Here is an 18,368-nt window from a genome sequence, read left to right as displayed (position 1 = left end):
CAAGAGAAATAATATTGACAGTTCATCAAACATGTGTGGATTTGTCATGAGACAGCCGCCATCAACAATTTAAAAATGATTTCTTTTGTGCCTGTGAGTGCTCTGCCTGCATTTATGCCTGTGCATCATGTGAGTGCCTGGTGCCCATGGAGACCAGGAGAGACTATTGGATCCTTGGGACTGGAGTTAGGGCTGGCCATGAGCCACTGTGTGGGTGCTAGGAATTGAACCCAGGTCCCCTGGAAGGTGAGCCAGTGCCCTGAACTGCTGATCTATCTCTCCAGTCTGAGAAACAAAAAAATTTCAGCTGTCCCTGACCACTACCAAAAAACATTTCTACAACAGCCAACTATCAAATAAATTCAAGTTTGGAAATAGTTACTGAATGTGCCTGATATGCCAGATGTTACCTTAGGGTCTGGGGAAGCAGACAGGGGGAATAAGGCATGAACTGATCTTTACATAGTACAGTTTGAGGCACTGTTGGGCTATCTTATCAGCCATAAGGCTACTAGCATAGTAACCCTCTCTAGATCATGAACACACGTGACATGTGACATGTGACATGGCTCCATCTCTCCCCCAGCCTTTCTTCATTTCTAATTCTTCATTAGTGATACTCTTTTGAAACTCTTATTGAACAGCACATAGTGGACTAAGCTGAAAATGTAATGTGAATATTGAGGAGTATGTTATAATCACTAATGCCCTAAAATATTTAGCTTCTAACGGTCAGAACTTGAGGTGATAGCTGTATTTTTATGTTACAGATGATCGAGGCATATTGTAATATCAAGTGCTATTTAGAATACTGCCTGAGTCTTTTAAAAGTTTTTGTAGCATGTCCAGAGTAGAGTTTTTCTTAGTAGATAACATTTACGGAGCTACCTATTGATTCCTAAGCTAAATGTTTTTGATTGGAGAAGTATTGAAGAGCTTATGAAATTCACCCTCCTTTTTCTTATCTTTTTCTTTCAAAGCTAAATTGGACTTACAGTTTTACAGTTGCCTGCATTGTTTTGATATTGTGACTAGGTCATTCTAGTCATTTTAGTGTGCTCAAAACTTTCCTTTGAAAAATGTCCCATCATAACCACACTGCTGTAAGATGTCTCAGAGTATAAGTTCAATGACTACAGCCCCTTCCTTTCTCACAGAAGGGGTTTAACATAGGAATTGGACCCCATGTTGAAAGTTAAAAAGCACTCCAGTGATGATTTAGAACAGTCCCAGTAAGACAAATGTGAAGATTTTTTAAGAGTATTTTTATATTACTTTAAAAAACAACTGAGAAACACTGTAATTGCCAGGACAGTGTTTATTGACTTCATGGAATTGTACACTCATTTTCCCTAACCAAAAGCTTTCAAGTAACAGCATACTGTGACTCTTGCTAGATTTGTCCCACAGTAAGAAAGTTTGCTTTGTGGGTTTTTTTTTTCCTTCTCCTTAAAAAAGTTTTTCTGACTGGCTAGGAGCTTCATAGTTCATAGTAGTGATTTTATGTATATATACAGATGATGCTGTAAAAAGTCCTGGGTCTGACTACAGGGCAGCATTTACAAGCTGAAGACCACTGTAGTGCCTAGCTTTTCTGTTCCCATGTGCTCTTATTTGAATTTTTGTATATCGAACACAGAGCTGTCGGAGTCCTGTACAATCTGAAGCCTAGGAATCTGGGGCTTTCCGAGAAGAGGAAACAGAGGTGCGGCTGCCCTGGAGCAGGGCTTTCCTGAGTGCATGGGGTGCTTTTATGTGGGCCTACATGTTAACTTTACATGTGTCTCCTCTTATGCCCACCTCTTTCCAAATCACAGAAGTATGGAAACTGTGCTCTGCCTATAGATCATAGATGTGATCCAAACATATGACTGTCTGTTTTAAATGTTAGAGTAAGTCAAATTTATTATTACTATTTTCATTATCCTTAGACTCGTGTATATTATTTCAGCCACACTGTTAGAAAGCTCCATTTTAGTTCTATTGAAGAGCTTGCTCAACTGGGCATATATTCCCTGTGTACTTGACCTGAGTACAGCTGAACTGTCTCCTTTGGCTTTTCACTTTCCCTTAAACTGGGGTATTGGTTCATACTGTGGACAATCCAACTGACTGTCAAGTAAATGAGAGCCAACAGCTTGGCTTCTTCTTTCCCAGTGTCTCCCCTCATTCTGGGGAAACAAGGTTTCTAACCCCAAATACCTATATGTTGGGATTGCATGCAAAGATGGGCCCAGAGAGCCTGTCTTTGAATGCTGCTGCATCAGGCAGACTTCCTTCATGGAAAGCCACTCATTTGCAAGCTGCCTGGCACTTAAACACCTTCAGACTACACACAGACCTCAGGAAAGTTACATCCGTCTAAACAAAGACACGTCGCTTAAGTTGTTATTATACTCTCTGTGACACTACGTACACATCCACACATCCAGGCTGCAATTATCTTCCCAGTATGACAAATGACATTGGCTCTCTGTGACAAGCAGTTTCAGGAAAAGTGGCACAAGCGTTGGACAAAAAGATTAAGGGCAAGACAACTCTTGGGTTTTCTCCTGCCTGAAAACTTCACTCAGGTTTTGTCCCGAATCTAAAATAGGGCGTCAAAACTGTCCCCAAGTGGTTAGGATCCCGCTTCTGCAATGGAAATGAATAGTGTGTGTGGCTGTGGAGAACATCGGGCAGACAGCAAGTGAAAGCAGTGCTCTCGACGGACGGATGTACTGAAGAGTGCACAGCCCTCGGGACACAGCTAGCAACTGGTTAATTAGCCACCTCACTGGTGCACCACTGGCTGCGCCCGCCCGCACCAAGTGCTGTTCGCAGATATGGTTAGGAGTTTGCCTCCGCGGCATTTTGTGGTTGTTAAGCAGAAGTCAGATGAAACCTAGTCTGGACACATTTTTATTTTAAAAGACAGACAGAAGGATCAGTCCTAAAGGGAAAACATGACAACTACTTGGCAAAATAAAAGCAAATGAGGACAAATGATCCACACAAGTGCCGAAACCCATTTCTCTTGGTGGCGGAGCTGCCAAGAAGGCAGGAGGGAGAGGAGGGAGAGGGGCAGAGACCCACTCAACGTGGTCTTCGGGTGTGCAAAGGTTTGGCCTTCCCAAGGCTCAGAAGCTCTGGTGGCCATTTTCTTTCCCCTTTTCTTCCTTTGAGTAAAAGGAAAATTAAAACGGAAAAGCGAAATCTCCCAGCACCAACAACTCGGCTCCTCCCCCAAAAGAAAAAAAAAATTTAAAGCGCAGGTACTAAACCCAATCCACATGCATCCTGCGAAGCTCCCGCAGTCAACTCGATTCCCTTTGGCGAGCCCTGCCGAAGGAGACGCGATCTGGAAAAAATCAATCAGAGCTCACGCCCCGCGCCGCCGCCGCCTCCGCCGCCGCCGCCGCCGCAGTGGCCGGGAGTCAGGGCTGCAGGACGCTCTGCCGCAGTGCACGCTCGTCGCTGCAACCGTCCAGCTCGGGTGAATAATGGAAGTACCGCGTAGAGACAATCAAGCTGATTTATCGCGCAAAATACCTCACTGCTTCAGTCCAGCTCTTCGATGTGTCACTTTAAATCACAAACGCGCGCACACAGATCCATAGGCGCTCACACATGCACAGTGCACGTGTGTGTGTGTGTGTGTGTGTGTGTGTGTGTGTGTGTGTGTGTGTGTGTGTGTGTGTGTGTTCGCTCGCGCGTGCGCGCCAGGACCGAGTGGAAGGATTCTGCTTAGCGTATATGAAGGGGAAAACCAAAAGAGCCCGTCACTCCAGCCCAGTACCCCCATCTTTTGCAGCATGGGCAAGTGACTTGTAAATGCAAGTTGGCGCAAAATAAAGTCTGAGCAAAGCTAAAGTGTGAGAGAATCCAGCGTTAAGGAACAGTCAGGAAAGACTGGGTTCTTTTGTAGGCAAAGTAAAATTTCCCTTTTTTAAAACGGAAAGAAAACGAATAGCATTAACTGAGGCCAGATCTAAAATGATGCTTTTCAATGCAGGCGAGTGTTGAAGAATGCAATGGGAAGTTCCTGGGCGAACATCTGGTGAAGACATTCTAAGAACACATCTGAAATGAAGAAAGCAGTAAGAGCCTTCTTTTACAGATCGTCTGTACCAAAAGGGGAGAGGGGTGTTAAAACTTTGTTTTCAAACTGTGTTTTAGTCTCAGAGGCCATCTGCTTTGTGGGTAGAAGACTGACCCCAGTGCATAAGTAGAGTTCTGGGTTCTCTGCTAGCCTGAGCATGAGCAAGTCTCCCCTTTTCAATGGCTCCTTTTCCTCTTCTGTAAAAATACAGAAGGTAAATGGTTTTTCTTGGCATAGTGGCTTCAGGACTTCATTTAGGTGACGAGGCTTACTCAAGAGAGAGGGCACACTTCAGGTGGTCTCTGTGCAGAAGGATAGGACTCAATCCTTAATGTGGAGAACTAGCTCTCAGTGTGTTTAGCACATAATGCATGCTGTCTGAGAATAGTAGTGTCACATGGCTCTACATCTGAGGAAGAGGAGAAAGACTATCTAGATCAGTCAAAAGGATTTGCAGGGTGGAAAAATTTCATTGTTTTTGTTTATTAATAACCTGTATACAAAATGTACAGAATCACTTGAGTAATTCAGAGCAAGTAACATTTTAGTGGGTGATAGCTGTGTGCCAGGTTGGCTGTCTAGATTGGCCAAATTAATGGGATTAATTACTCCCTGCCTACTGTTTCAGAAAACAACTCTAGGCAGAGCAGGGTTACATGCAAGGACTGCTGTTGGATATTTTTCATTTATGTATTGGAGGCCAGGGCCAAATCACTTGCTAGTGTGGACATATGTTAGTTGAGTAATCACAGGCGAATTATTTAATTTAGTTTTGCCTCAGTTTCCTGCATTTATGTAGTAGGGAATATATCTGCAACTAATTCATAAAGGTGTCATAATCAAATGCATTATCTCATGAAAATGCTTAGATCCCAAGAAACAAGTCCATGAATGTTATTATCACACTACTGTATACACAGCACAAGCAAGGTCAGATAGAATAGATGAATCTTTGAATGGCTCTTGGGTTTCAAATAAGGTCTCTAAGCACTTTATCTGACTTTTATGATGTGTGCATGAAGGAGCTCAGCAGTCTTTAGTATTAGGAATAGGCCAGGGCATCCCAATACCATGAGTTTCCACTTCACCAGATCAAGGCAAATACTCAGTAGTGACTCTATATGTCCAGTACATGCTTAGTAGTTCGTGTCTCACTACCCAGGTGGGAGGAAAGCAACCTTTTCTTAGGACAGAAGTTTCTGGGGCTCCAGTTCCTGTCTTTTCTTGTTGTGATTTTTTCTTGCCTGTACAACTTGTTACTTTAGGCCCAGTCTCTGTCCTTGAATTACGAAGCCCATAGAAGCCCAAACCACCACAAATCCCTGACTTGCTCCTTGGTATCATTAGTTTAAGGGGAAAGGAGCACCTGAATTTCGCCCTCCTTTTAAGGATCCCCAGAGTGCATCCTTGAACAAGGCTTTGGGAAGGGTCACAGGCAGGGAATGCTTAAGGGACCAATTGTGCTTGTGTTTGCAGTTTGGGGTTGGAGGCAAGCTGCTTTTAAGCTTTATAGAGGAAGTGGGGATTAGGTGTTTCCAGAACAAGGTAGGTGCTGGCAGGCTTAGGTCATCCTTGTTGGAAAGGAATGCCCCACTTTCTTCTGCCTGTGCACTTCGCAGCCCCAGGTGCATTAACTGCTTTACCAGGGACAGTGGAACAGCCTACAGAGGGCTGACAGGCCTGGAACCCCCCAAGGGGGATGGATGGCCCAGGATGTCAGTGTTTTAGGATTGTAGGCTCCGAGGTTAAGTTCCCCTTTAGCCAGAAAGGGTCTGGCTGACTGTGTGGAGAGAAAGGTTGATTCCCTCCAACCTGCTAGCGGGAGCCCACTCTTCCACACGGTCAATCTCATTAACAGAATTTCCAAAACAAATGAATAAAAATACAGAGCAGGGCGTGCCTGCTTGCCTTGCTCCTGACTTTTTGGCCTGGAACGTTGTTCTAGCAGTCCACGACTCCCCATCACAATCACAGGCGCAAGACTCTTCCCTTAAGAGGCTGTGAGTTTTAGAAAGGAAATCCAGTATACTTATACTTCAAATTTTTTTGGAAATCCAGCCTGGGAAACCCGTTTCCCCACTTCTGAAGGACCGTGACATCAGACGGTGCGGGTGCACAGCCTTCAGCCTCCCAGCATCCTTTCTTGTGGGGACTTTGTGCAGTCGCGGATTGTTTCTGAGTTTCGAGGAGGAGAATTTGAGCATAAATTCAATTCTGCCTCTCGCTCCCATCCCTGCCCATCCGGACCACGGGGATCTCCCACTTCAGACCCAGAGAAGAGCCAGAGTCTGGGGGAGTGGAAGCTAGGATCTGGAGGCACAGACGTGCTGGCCAAGGTCAGGACCGCAGGCTGACTGCTAAAGGGAGGTGGCAGTTAGGCGCCGCCCTCTGGCCTAGCAGCCGACCTGGCTGGTGCCCCCTGCTTGGCTGCTGTCTGGAGCATCCCTAGGGGAAGGAGGGAGCGCCACCGGAACACTCCCCGATTCCCCGTGGAAGCTGAAGCCCACTGAGTGCCTTTTCGAGTTGTCCGGAAAGGAAGATCAGCTGTTGAGCACAGCTGAACTTCGAAAGGCTTTCCCTGGCTCTGCTTCTTTCCCTGGTAGAGGCTTTTGAGAGTCCCAGTGTTTCTGTCTACCCCAAAGGCAGGAACCCGAGTTTAATACTCTAGTAATGCCCGCTAGTCCGTGGGCCCACCACCTCAGCAGCCTGTTCCTCAGTGGCATAGGAAAATGGAGCAAGTTTACCAACCTCCTCAGCGGGAAATGCTGCACGAATCTGAAATATTGTTAGCGACTAAAAACTACAAACCAAAGCAAACCAGATACCAACTGAGTTCACTCCTGCTCAGTCGTCAGGGTCCTGGAATCGTTCAGGCAAACAGAGCTCTTCCAGGTCCTTCTGGAGGAGGACTTAATATCACCGTGTTAAAACATTTTACAGGCAAGGTTTCATAGAAACGTCTTTCCCACTAAGGATGGAATGTCATTATCTGCTTACATACAGGACTGCCTGTGGAAAGGGGGGAGGGCAGGATCCAACCCAATCCAACTAAAAATCACAGTTACCAGCTTTGGAACCACACAGTATTGGGTATTGTGAGCCATGGAGTGTCAGCCTCGTAGATTGGGCTAGTTCCCACTGCTTGCAGCAACTTTTCAACAGACATTTCCCTTCCCCGTTTCTTGATTGATGGTTGATTACAATCCTTCCTTCCAATACCCAGAGTTAAGTCCCTGTCTTCCTTAGGTTTGGGCCTTGAGTCAGGCTTCTTCCTCACATGTGTGAAGTGGATAAGTTTGCTCTTTGGCTGGCAGAATGTGAACCCAGAATGGAAAATCATTGCCAGGGCAGAGCAGTCCACCATCACCTTCATTCATTTACACTTTTCCTGGTTTACAGAATGAACTCAAGGTGGAAATGGCAGAGTTGTGTGGTTTCTCAGTCAGGAGGAGAGCTTGTGAAGGCTGTGGACCCTATGACTGTAGGGAAATTACTAAAGGTAGTTTAATGAGAAAACACAATGTTCTGGCTTCACGAGTCTAAGACATCACAGCACACTAAGCCTCCACCCCACCCCACCCCTCTTGGCAAACATCAATGCACCCCAACATTCCTGGTCCTCCAGTGGCCCCCACCGTTGTATGGCACCTTCTTAAATGATCTCTTTGAAAGATGACACCAACTCTCACTGAATTCCATGCTTCCTTCTTCCTGGTAAGTTTTATTCACATAGGTTCCAACCCTGGAGTAGGGGAGGCTTAAAGACTCCAACTACTCATTCTGGGAGAAAACTGCTTTTTATCGGGGTTACTGAGGGAGGGTGCTGAGTGCAAAGCAGGCAGGCTTGTAGACGGCCCAGTCTGTCCATCAGCTTTGCTCACATGGGAAGCGCCATCTGATCTCAACATGTCCATCACTGTTTGCTTAAGTGCCAGGGTAGGGTACAAGGACACACTGGTGTGTGCTCTCTCCCCCACCAGCTGTGAGAGCACAAAACACACGGGCCAAATCCAGTTCCTGCCTCCCAGAGAGTATGAAGACCACTTCTGCTGGAGCTACTGTTTGAAGCAATTGCTTGCAGTTCAGGAAAGGGAAACCACTTTGGTTTTGTTTTGAGACTCACTTAGAGACTGGGCCTGGCAATATTCCTGTTTAAGTTAATGCTGGGGAAGAGGGCAGTGCTGGAATTCCAGTGCTAAATTGTCTCAACTCCCTGTTTCCACAACTGTATATTCCATTTCACTTAATTCTTTCTCAGGGACCCCCATCTCCTGAAGCATAAGAGATTTAATAGAAGCACACCTACTTTTCTCAAGATAAAAACTGTCACTAAATTTAAGAGGTGGTATTGCATCCAAGAGTCACAACTGTACATACCCATCGCCATTGCTTATTTAAATTTACCCCCAACGGTTCTTTTAAGGACTTGGAAAACTGTAACAAGCGCTAACTGGGGAAAGAAAAAAAAAATCCAGTCAGATTCATTTTACTTTTTCAGATCAAGGAAAAGGATTCTGAATAAAAGAATAAAAAGCTTGAGGCAGAGTATTTTTTCAACACTCTTCAGTAGCTGTAGACTTTCCTCCACTAGACCTCTTAAGAGTCGTCCAGTTCCGCTTTCACTACCCCCCCCCATAACCCGCTTAACAATTCTTCCACCCCAGGCTTCAGGTTGCGGGGCGCAGGATCCCCCAGGTTTCCCCCGACCATAGCTCTCAACTTCAGAAGAACCCAGGAGAGAATGTCTTCTGCTCGAACTGCAGGCGGAACAAATCATTCACCCAGTTCACCCCCACCCCCGCCCCGAGCTGCTGTAGGAAGGACTTCGGCGGATCCTCAAGCTGGGACGCGCGCACGGGGGACCATGTCCGCCGGTGGTGGCCGCGGCAGGGCAAGCCAGGCCGGAGGTTGCGGCAGGGCCCTACGCGTCCTCCCGCCCCCGCGGGATGACCCGGTCACTCTGTGCCCAGCCACCGTGCGACCCCACACTCTCCTCCCCTTCTCTGCTCCGCCTCCCCGCGTGCTCCTAGCGGGGCAGCGGTGTGACACCCCCTCCCTCTTGCGTACACCCCCCACGCGCACGGCTGGAGTTAAGTATCTTGGGAACTTTGCAGCGAAATCCTGCAGGGTCCAGGGAGGGGCCGGAGGGAAGAGAGACCCTGCAGAGGCCTCACAGGCCACAGACACCCGCCCGGGGCCGCCGAGTTCTGGGGAAGAGACAGTCCACGGGTCCCCCAAGCAAGCCCTGCAGGTGCACCCTGTCGCATTCCTTTCCAAGTCTTTTGAGATTCGGCCTTTCAGAAGTTTGTAGAGTTGTCCCGCCCCGCACCACACTCATGGGGTCACACGAGGGGTCACACTGTCCCCAGCCCTCTATTCCCACTGCTGAAGTTGGCGAAGTGGTATAATACAGTGAGAGTAGCCTTGGGCTGCTGGAGGATTGGGGTTCAAGCACCGCCCAGGAGCTAGGAAAGGGGAGCTTGGAGGTAGGTCACCAGGCTCGGCTTCTCGGGAAGCCCAGCGTAACCGCGTAACCCCTCCCCAGGGGGACGAGGTGGAGAGAGGTCGGGGAGGGAAGGACGAGTTATTTATTTATTTATTTTTAAGAGAAGGCAGCTGGTGACCTCGATCTTCACCCTTCAAGTTCCCCTAAGCGAAGCAGGGCGCCACCTACAGTCGAGTTCTAACTAGCACGGTGATGAGAAAGCTAAGTTAAAGGGGCCCCGTCCTGGCCTGTCTCATCTCAGTCAGTCCAGACACACCGGTCTGTTGGCAGCCCCAGAGTAGAGAACACCAAAATGTGCGTTGGGGGCGTGTAGAAGTCGGAAGACAGCAGTAGCAGCTCCGATCGGGCATGTTTGCGTCCTGAGGGTTTGGCTGGATTTTTGATCCCAGTCTCTTCTCCCAGGTTTCCGCCAAGAACAGTCTGTTTCATCAGAAACAGTATCTGTGTGACCTTGGACAAGTCACTCACTCAGTCACTCTTCTTTACCCCCTCGTTCAGAACTATAACTGTGTGATAGGGCTTCTTCTCCTCCTCCTCCCCTTCCTCTTCCTCCTCCTTCTCCTCCTCCTCCTCCTCCATCTTCTACTTTCTTATTCTTAATTTTTTAAATAATGAGACAGAGTAGGTGAGAAACAACATGCTAGGAGCTCCTACTTATTTCTAAAATGAGAGAAAAAAAACTTTTCGAGAGATACAACTTTTAAGACATTGAGAGAGTAGGTCTTTAGAAGAGGAGAGAAAGCCAGCCAAGTGGCTCGAGTGGCTGATTTGAATGCAGGCTATTAGCTATTCTCTCTATCTAATCTCCTAGACAAAGGAAACATATTAATGGATGGCTATGACTACTTAATTATAATTTTACTTTGTAGATATTAATGGGTGGCTATGACTACTTAATTATAATTTTACTTTGTAGATTGCTAATTACCGTTTGAATGTCTTACTGTATATGATATACATTATTCCCATTGTTACGATGAGGACATACAGTGCTAGAGATGCAGCTTCAGCAGCCCCCAGCCTTTCGGAACCTGCCTTTGATGCGCAGTGTTCAGTACTGGGAGAGTAGGTTAGGAGCTTTACATAGGAAGACACACTTTTTTTTTTTTCAATAGCACCTCTGGAAATTAGGCATGAAAGTTCACATAGATGGACTGGAGGATCAGGGAGGTCAAGGGAATCACTTCTGTGGGAGTGAGGGAAGTCAGGGAGGAATTCAAGGAAAGAACCTGGAGGCAGGAACCCATGGGGGGATGTTGCTTACTGGCTTGCTCTTGGCTTCCCTGGCCTGCTTTTCAAGGGAGTCACTTTAAGAAGGGACAGAGTAGCGTCATGGAGAGCCTCGCTACACATAAAGTGACTTAATGACACGAGTTTTGGGATACTTCTAAGAGTTATCAAGGCAAGCCAGGCAGGAGGGGTGGCTGCTTAGTGGTTTTGCCATGCCGAAGGTGTGGCAGAGGCTGGCTTGGGCAGCCTAAGGAGGGGTGATTACGCAGTGTTTCCTCAGGAAATGTTGACGGTGGAAGAAAGAGCAGGGGCTGGGGATGGGCAGTAGGCGAAGCCAGAGACAGATTGACTTATTTTTCTATTAATATAATTAGCCGGTGCTTACCTAATGGTTCACACAGCCAAATCTCATCAAACAGCCCAATGAAAAGTTTAGTTTAATATAGCAATTGCTGTCCTGGCATCTGAACCACAGAGATTGTGCTTTGTTGCTCTGGTTATGAGAATAATATACATTAAGGTTACTGCCCCCTCAACCCTAGGGTTTCATGCATACTAGAAGTGCCCTACCACCGAGCTATACCTCAAGCCCAGTACTACATATTTTTCATACACCAAATATGTCACTGCTTTGTATCCTTGTAATAGTGACATTTTGTAATGAAAGGTTTGGATTACAGAGAGAAGCAAATTATACTACTTTCAGCATTTTGGGGTTGCCATTGTGGAACAATTGTGTATGAGTTCCCCTTTGTATCCATCAAAGCATAAAACCCAAACCACCATTCCCATCCAGAGTGTCTCCTTTACACCAGCAGAATAGCCAGACTTATCAAATGGCCTCAAAGTAGAGCTGAGAAAATGGCTCAGTCTACAAAGTTCTTGGTGCATAAGGTGCATAAGGATGAAAACCTGACTTCAGTCCCTAGTTCCATGTCAAAAGCTAGGGAGAGAAGATTCCTAGGGCTTGCTGGTCTGCAATCTGCCAAGTTGGCAAGCTTCAGATTCAGTAAGAGACTCTGTCTCAAAAGTTAACATTGACCTCTGGCCTATACATGCGCGCGCGCGCGCGCGCGCGCGCGCGCGCGCGCACACACACACACACACACACTCACTTACTCACAGCCTAAAAGTTAAGCAACAGAAAAGTTTAAGTTGGAGCATTGTCTGTAAAGGCAAACATCCCACCTCCATCCCCATGCCAGTTCCAGCTATGATCCTTCATCTTGCCAATACATTACTGAGAGGCCAGACTTTGGCAAGTTGTCTCCAGTCTCCACACAGTGACAGTGTTTCTAATAACCTAATAGATTTTCATTTTGAAGCACATGGCACAAGAAATCCATTAGCAGAAGAGTCCTACTGGGTACCTAAAGTTATCAAATTAAGGCTAGGTGGCCAGCTTTTCAGTTTATTTGTTTATTTACTTTTTGGTAACTGGTTGGTAATTAAGAGGGCTTTGTAAGAGACAGCAGGTGACATATTTGTAGACTAGGTTTTTATGTATTCCATATTATTCTAGGTTTTAGCAGAACTACAGAGAAATGCAAGAGTGCTTGTGCCTAGAGTTTGAGATCTAACTTCTAGGGTAGAAACTTCTTCCTGTCTCCTGTTCTAGGGTCCAGCCCTTCATTTTGTTATATAAAACAATAGACAAAAGCTCAAAGAGAATGTGTCTCAACTCAGATATTTCCTCTCTGAAGTTACAGGCTTCATCCTAGAATTTTTAATGTTACTGACTTCATCTTCTTTTAATATAGCTCCATAAATAAGTGACTTGAGAAAGCACTTTAGGAAAGTTGGGAGCTGTAGTGTGTGACCTCATTTTATGCACAGCCACATATAGACAGATTTACAAGGGACATCACTGTTCACTGGGGTCACTTGCCCTGTAGTCTAATTTGTTATCATGTTTCTATGTTATGGAAACAAATGCCAGTCAGCAGAAATGAGTTTGTGGCCATGTAACTTAACTACTTTTTGGTCCCTTTCTACAGTGGTCTTTAGTAAAGAAAGGACAAAATAGTGGGCCAATTTCCAAGGCACTCTCAAACCGTCAATGTTCTCCGTGTCACCTGTGTTGAACAAAGCCCTTGGGCCATGGCAGGAAGGCTCTGAGAACATGGATAGTTATTTAAACAGAATGGCTTTTTACAACAGACTGCTGTGAGATTTGTTTGAGACACTGAACTCTAGCTCCCAGTCATAAGGATGGAGATGTCTGCAAAGTCATTGAGGAGAGTCCAATAAACAGTGTCAAACATTACTGGCTTCAGAAGGACCAATTTCATGGGACAGTTGCTCAGAAAGTCAATTGCTGTGTGCTGTATTTACATCGTTAAATGCTGCATAAATATCGACATAGAGGAACTCCCGAGTGTCTGACACAGCAGGGCTGCTGGCGTGAAAACAGGGAGGGCCACACTCAAGAGTTTATTTGAGGAACCTAGACCAGGGCACCCAAGAAGTCTAGAGATCTTGGCAACGCTTTGGAAATCGTTTGAAGGGGAAATGGCAGTTTTAATACTACTAAACATACTAATAGTCAAGGCCAATGCCTGATGGAACCCGGTGTTAATTCCCACCATGTGACGATATCATCACTTCTATTTCACAGAGGGAAGCAGAGAATTCATTAAAGTTATACGTGGAATTTAGACAGACCAGACTAGTTGCAAACCAGTCACCCCGCCCCGCCCCGCCCTGTTTTATCTATTGGTGTTCAGGCCTCTCAGCCTTCTCAGTCTGGGCTTGACTTTCTCTGTCTTCCAGGGAGAGGCTTACTTCTTTTTCTTCTTTTTCTTGGCACCTTAAACTTCCTTTGCATTGCGTATCTTACCTACATGAGAGACCTGAGATGACAGCCAGTTCCTTGGTCCCATCCTTATTTGTACACACAAGTGGAACGTATGTTTTGGTACCTTATTCATTTCATCCCTATTGTTGAGTTTTCCTCTTGACTCCCCCCCACCCCCACACTGTGGTGGGACCTGGTTCAGGGTTTCACATTAAGCTTGCTTCTTTAAAAATCATACTGATGGCCTGTAAGGCATTCAATCTGGCCTTTCTCCTCCCTCTCCCCCAGGCAAAGCTCGGACAGAAAATGGGAATTTAATAGTCCAGGTTTCTGTCCTGGGTCCCTTTGCAGTGGCCTCTGCCTGGAATGGGAAAGGTGAATGGCTGGGAGGCAGTAAGAGTGTCCAAACAAAAGCCTCAAGGGGTGACTTTATCAACCCCATAAACTCGACTTCTTGCCACAAACGAATTGACCCCTTCAAATGAACTAGACTCTTGGCCTGGCACCCTGACTGGGATAATGGAAACATGCCTCTCTGGGGGTGAGGAAGGGTGAAGCTGAGGAGTGCCAAGGGTGGGGGCAGGGTGGGGGGGAGGCGGTTTTCCCAGGAATTCCAGAGCTATGGTTCCCAAGACTAGCAACTGCCCCAGTGTCCAGAGGAAGTGGCTTGTTCATCAGTGTCACATTAGAGCGGCAGCCCAGGGCCAGCCTCGGCTAGGTGCCCGCTTGGAGTCAGCTCGCCTTTCCGGGTTGATTTGGCCAGTGAGCTAGCTATTCAAGAGTACCAACCTAAAAAGGCGGTTCCAAACTGGGGAGTCTGGCCTCGTTCTGCATCTTTTGGCCTCTCTCGGGGCAGGTGCACGCGAGCGTGTGTGTGTGTATGGTGGTGGTGGGGGGCTCTGTGCGTCGCCCACCGGACCCGCGCTCTCGCTTTCGCGTTACAGTCTCCTACTTCTGCAGGGCATCTTCCGGGCTTTGGGACCCTGCCCCGGTGTGGGGGACCCGGGAATTGTCACCCGTGCCCCAGATTTGCTGGACAGCGAGGTGGCACACTTAGCGTGCCCGCGCTTTTTCGAGTTGGAGAGCCTCGGTTTGGTTATCGGATCCGGTGAAAAGTTTCAATCCAGCGCCTCCGCTGTGACCCGGCGGCCGCGAGCAGACACCAGAGGGCGCCGCTTTAATGTGCTTCAGCCCGGGATCCTCGAAGTGGGTGCAGACGTCCAGGCGGGCTGGGAAACCAGTTCTCTGCAACCTGATGGTGCGGTTGGAGAATCTGAGGGAGTCCTCCGGGAGTATCCCTTTTCTCTTTCGCCTTGGGTGCAAAGGGGGGTGCACGGCGCCCCGAGACCAGGCCCCCCTTTCCCACTTTGCAAGATCAACTACGGGAGCTCGTGCAGGGTCTTTTTCACCACCTGAGGGTTCCTTGCAGAGCTGTCAGGGTGAGAAAGGAGGAGAGGTCCCCTACTGAAGCTGCGCCCCCTCTAACTGCTAAGGAACATGCCTGCAGGCGTTGAATTGAGAGCGACTAATTAATTTCCCAGCACTTGTGCAGAATACTTTAGAATGGAAAAATGAAGGTTTTCGATGAAAATGAAGCTTGATGGTGTGCACCTGCCACTAATGCACGGTGCACCGTAACTTCCCTCATTAGAGAGATGGCTTGGGTTGAGAACAAGTCATATAGTGAAAATCACTTCAACACGTGCCTGTTCATATGCATAAACTCCCGTGTACCAGATGGCAAAATATAATGACATCTTAAACAGCTAATTGCATAAACCTTGTAATGCAGATAATTGCTGTACCAAAGTAGGAGTTAATAATTTCCTACTGTATTGCCTGGCTTCAGAGTAATCCTTAAGGAAGTTGTGACAATTCTAACACACTAAAGTTCACCAAACGGTAATTAAAACTAGCACTTATATCATTTGACTTTCAAACCCTTAATTATGATTTGGAAGAACTGCTCTGTGGAAACCCAGAAGTTGTAAATGGTTATAACATTTGATGCCTGTGATTCACCAAGTTTTCCTTGCAGGCCCCATGGGGCATAATATTATAGAAGTCGTTGGAGATATATTCTCCAAAATTATTCCCATAGTGGAATGCCTGCATTTTGGAGCATGAGTGGTTAATTCCCATCCTCAGTGGACCTGTGGGTTATTGTCAATTTGCATTTATTCAGAGAGCCCCTTCTATGATAAGTAACTCTAAGCTTTATCCTGTGGCTGATATTTTAAAAATACTTTGCAGGTATGTTATTTAATGCCTGATACAGCTATCACAAATGTACCATGACTACTGTCCTTCTTCAATGAGGGAGTCCAGGTAAGGAGTAGTAAGTTATTTCCTTAAAGTTAGCTAGAAGTCATGGATCTGAAGTCATCAGAACCCCAGAACCCACACTCTTTACCACTGTATTCAATTGCCCCATGAGTTACAATAGGACTCGAGTCAGTCAATATTTCTATTTTATTTTCTAATAATATTTAGAAATGAAACTCAAATGTAATAATTGAATTCAGTTGGCAGGTAAGTATCATTGATGAATTTAATTTCTCAGCTATTTTCATGATCCTTCTTAGCAGAAGTATCTGTGTTTTATATAGGGCAGTTGTCCATTAGTAGATAAGTCAAAAAGAACACACTTGTAAAACTAGGTTTTGATTTCCTCAGTGATAAGTTTAAAAGGCAAGTATGCATTAATGTTTCTATTTCTCCACGTGACAAAGACTAAGATTAGCTGTTGGCATTTTTAAAAGCACATACAACAACACACCTAGAATATGATGCCCTGTAGAAAAGACACACAGAACAGTATCATCTTTTTCTCTCCAGGTTGATATTGTAGAATTTCTCTTCTTATCATTTTGGGCAGATAAGATGAGAGATGCCAGCTGTCTCCTCAGCATGGGGCCACCCTTGGAGACTCCCTTCTGTGAGTTATGTGCCCATCTCCTCTGCAGTTGCTCCTACATTCATTCAGTCCTTAATTTAGAGGGAGGCATTTCAGCTTTGCGGTCAGGAGCTCTGCGTGCTCATTCTTTTCCCACTATGACTTTGCAGAGTGACCTTGGATAAGACACTCAATGTCCATGAAATTCAGTTTCTCTATCCAGAACACAAAGGCCCTGGCTCATTACACATGTCCCTCCTAGTTCCATCCTTCTGGGATGTTATGCAGCTGTTCCTCATCTAACTTTTTAAAGTGGCAATGAGACCACTAGGTTGCATTTTCCTTAATAAAAGTTAAATCCAAGATGTTTAGGCCTAACCAGAAGAATGTCTGTAGGGAAAATCCTTAATTTAGCCAGCATTTTTTTTTTCTTTTTTGACAGCTGTTATTTTCTGGTGTAGTGCTCAAGGTATAAGGGGAAATATAATGTCATCCTTGACATCACAAGTTCCTGATACAGCTAGTGACATGCAGAGGAGTACGGCTGTGCCGTGCCAGGGTGGCTGCCGTGATAAGCACTAATGTAGCACATCGTACAGGAAGAGTTATTCCTATGGTAGGGCGGTTTCCTAGCGGAGGTGACACCTGAGCTGAATCTTGACGCACAAGTCAGAGCTGGCACACTGTGTATCCATGGGAGATGGGAGATAAGAAGACATGGCTGTCTGGGAGTGGGGAGGAAGACGGGTGGCTATCAATAGAAGGTGGAAAAGGAATCTAGGCAGAAGAGCTAGGCGTAGGGCAGACCTCTCACAAGGCTCTGTGGAGCAGTTTGGACTATACTGTAAATTTAGCAGGGGATTAAAAGTACAGATCAATGGCTTTAGATTGTTCATTATTATGATAATTACTGGGCCACCTGGAATGCAGGCAGTTTTCAACTTGTTCATGTTGTCTGCTTTTTACTTGACGGATTATGGCCACTAAAGAGGAGTCTTGCTTTGGCCACTGGAGGGTGGGAAGTCAGTGCTCACCTCTGGTGATCTTCAGTAAACCAAGTTTTATCTGAGGTTATTCTGTGATTGCTTAATTCTACATCCCTATAGTGTCTAAGTTCGTGGCTCATCTTACATATCAAGAGAAAAAAAAATCAAAGCTATAATCATTGTATAAGCCAAGGGAGAAAACCATGCTTTAAAATTCTATGCTTTAAACTAGAAAAAATCATCCTGAGTGAGGTAACCCAAACCCAGAAAGGCAGTCATGGTATGTACTCACTCATAAGTGGATTCTAGATATAAAATAAAGAACAATCAGACCACAGCCCATAGAACCATAGAGGCTATATATATAGTATGGAGGTCCCTAGGACGACTGTGCCTTATAATAAATTTTGGTTCTACTCAACTATTGAAAAAAATAGGCAAATGAATAGAAACACATGAACTATGAACCAAAGGCTGAGGGTCCCCCAGCTGGATCAGGCCCTCTGAATAGGTGAGACAGTTGAATGGCTTGATCAGTTTGGGAGGCAACTAGGCAGTGGGACCAAGTCCTGTGCTCATTGCATGAGTTGGCTGTTTGAAACCTGGAGCTTATGCAGGGACACTTGGCTCAGTCTGGGAGAAAGGGACTGGACCTGCCTGGACTGAGTCTACCAGGTTGATTGCAGTCCTCGGGGGAGGATTTGCCCTGGAGGAGGTGGGAGTGGGGGGTGGGCTGGGGGTAAGGGGAAGGGGGTGGGAGGGGGGAGAATAGGGGAACCCGTGGCTGATATGTAGAACTGAATGGTATTGTAAAATAAAAAAAAATTCTATGCTTTAAAATTTTTTTAAATGATCAATCTTATTTATGTTGG

At 46.1% G+C, this 18,368-nt stretch overlaps 1 long non-coding RNA gene across 5 annotated transcripts in view; it reads left to right on the top strand.

Annotated features, from left to right (window-relative positions):
- The window catches only part of LOC107400839 (uncharacterized), a 214,642-nt gene that overhangs the window by 15,443 nt on the left and 180,831 nt on the right, over positions 1-18,368 (top strand). For 3 of the 5 annotated variants that reach the window (XR_013049228.1, XR_013049227.1, XR_013049229.1), the window contains exons 1-2: positions 2,084-3,475; positions 3,995-4,079. This is a non-coding gene — a long non-coding RNA (uncharacterized LOC107400839). Of the gene's footprint in view, positions 1-2,083; positions 3,476-3,994; positions 4,080-18,368 lie in introns of those variants that run through there. The other 2 variants (XR_013049230.1, XR_013049231.1) reach the window with 1 other exon arrangement.

The sequence above is a fragment of the Peromyscus maniculatus genome, chromosome 2 (genome assembly GCF_049852395.1).
Source record: "Peromyscus maniculatus bairdii isolate BWxNUB_F1_BW_parent chromosome 2, HU_Pman_BW_mat_3.1, whole genome shotgun sequence".
In the NCBI taxonomy this organism is placed as follows: domain Eukaryota; kingdom Metazoa; phylum Chordata; class Mammalia; order Rodentia; family Cricetidae; genus Peromyscus; species Peromyscus maniculatus.
The sequence above is the reverse complement of the archived record's forward strand: the minus strand, read 5'-3'. Positions and strand labels throughout refer to the sequence as shown.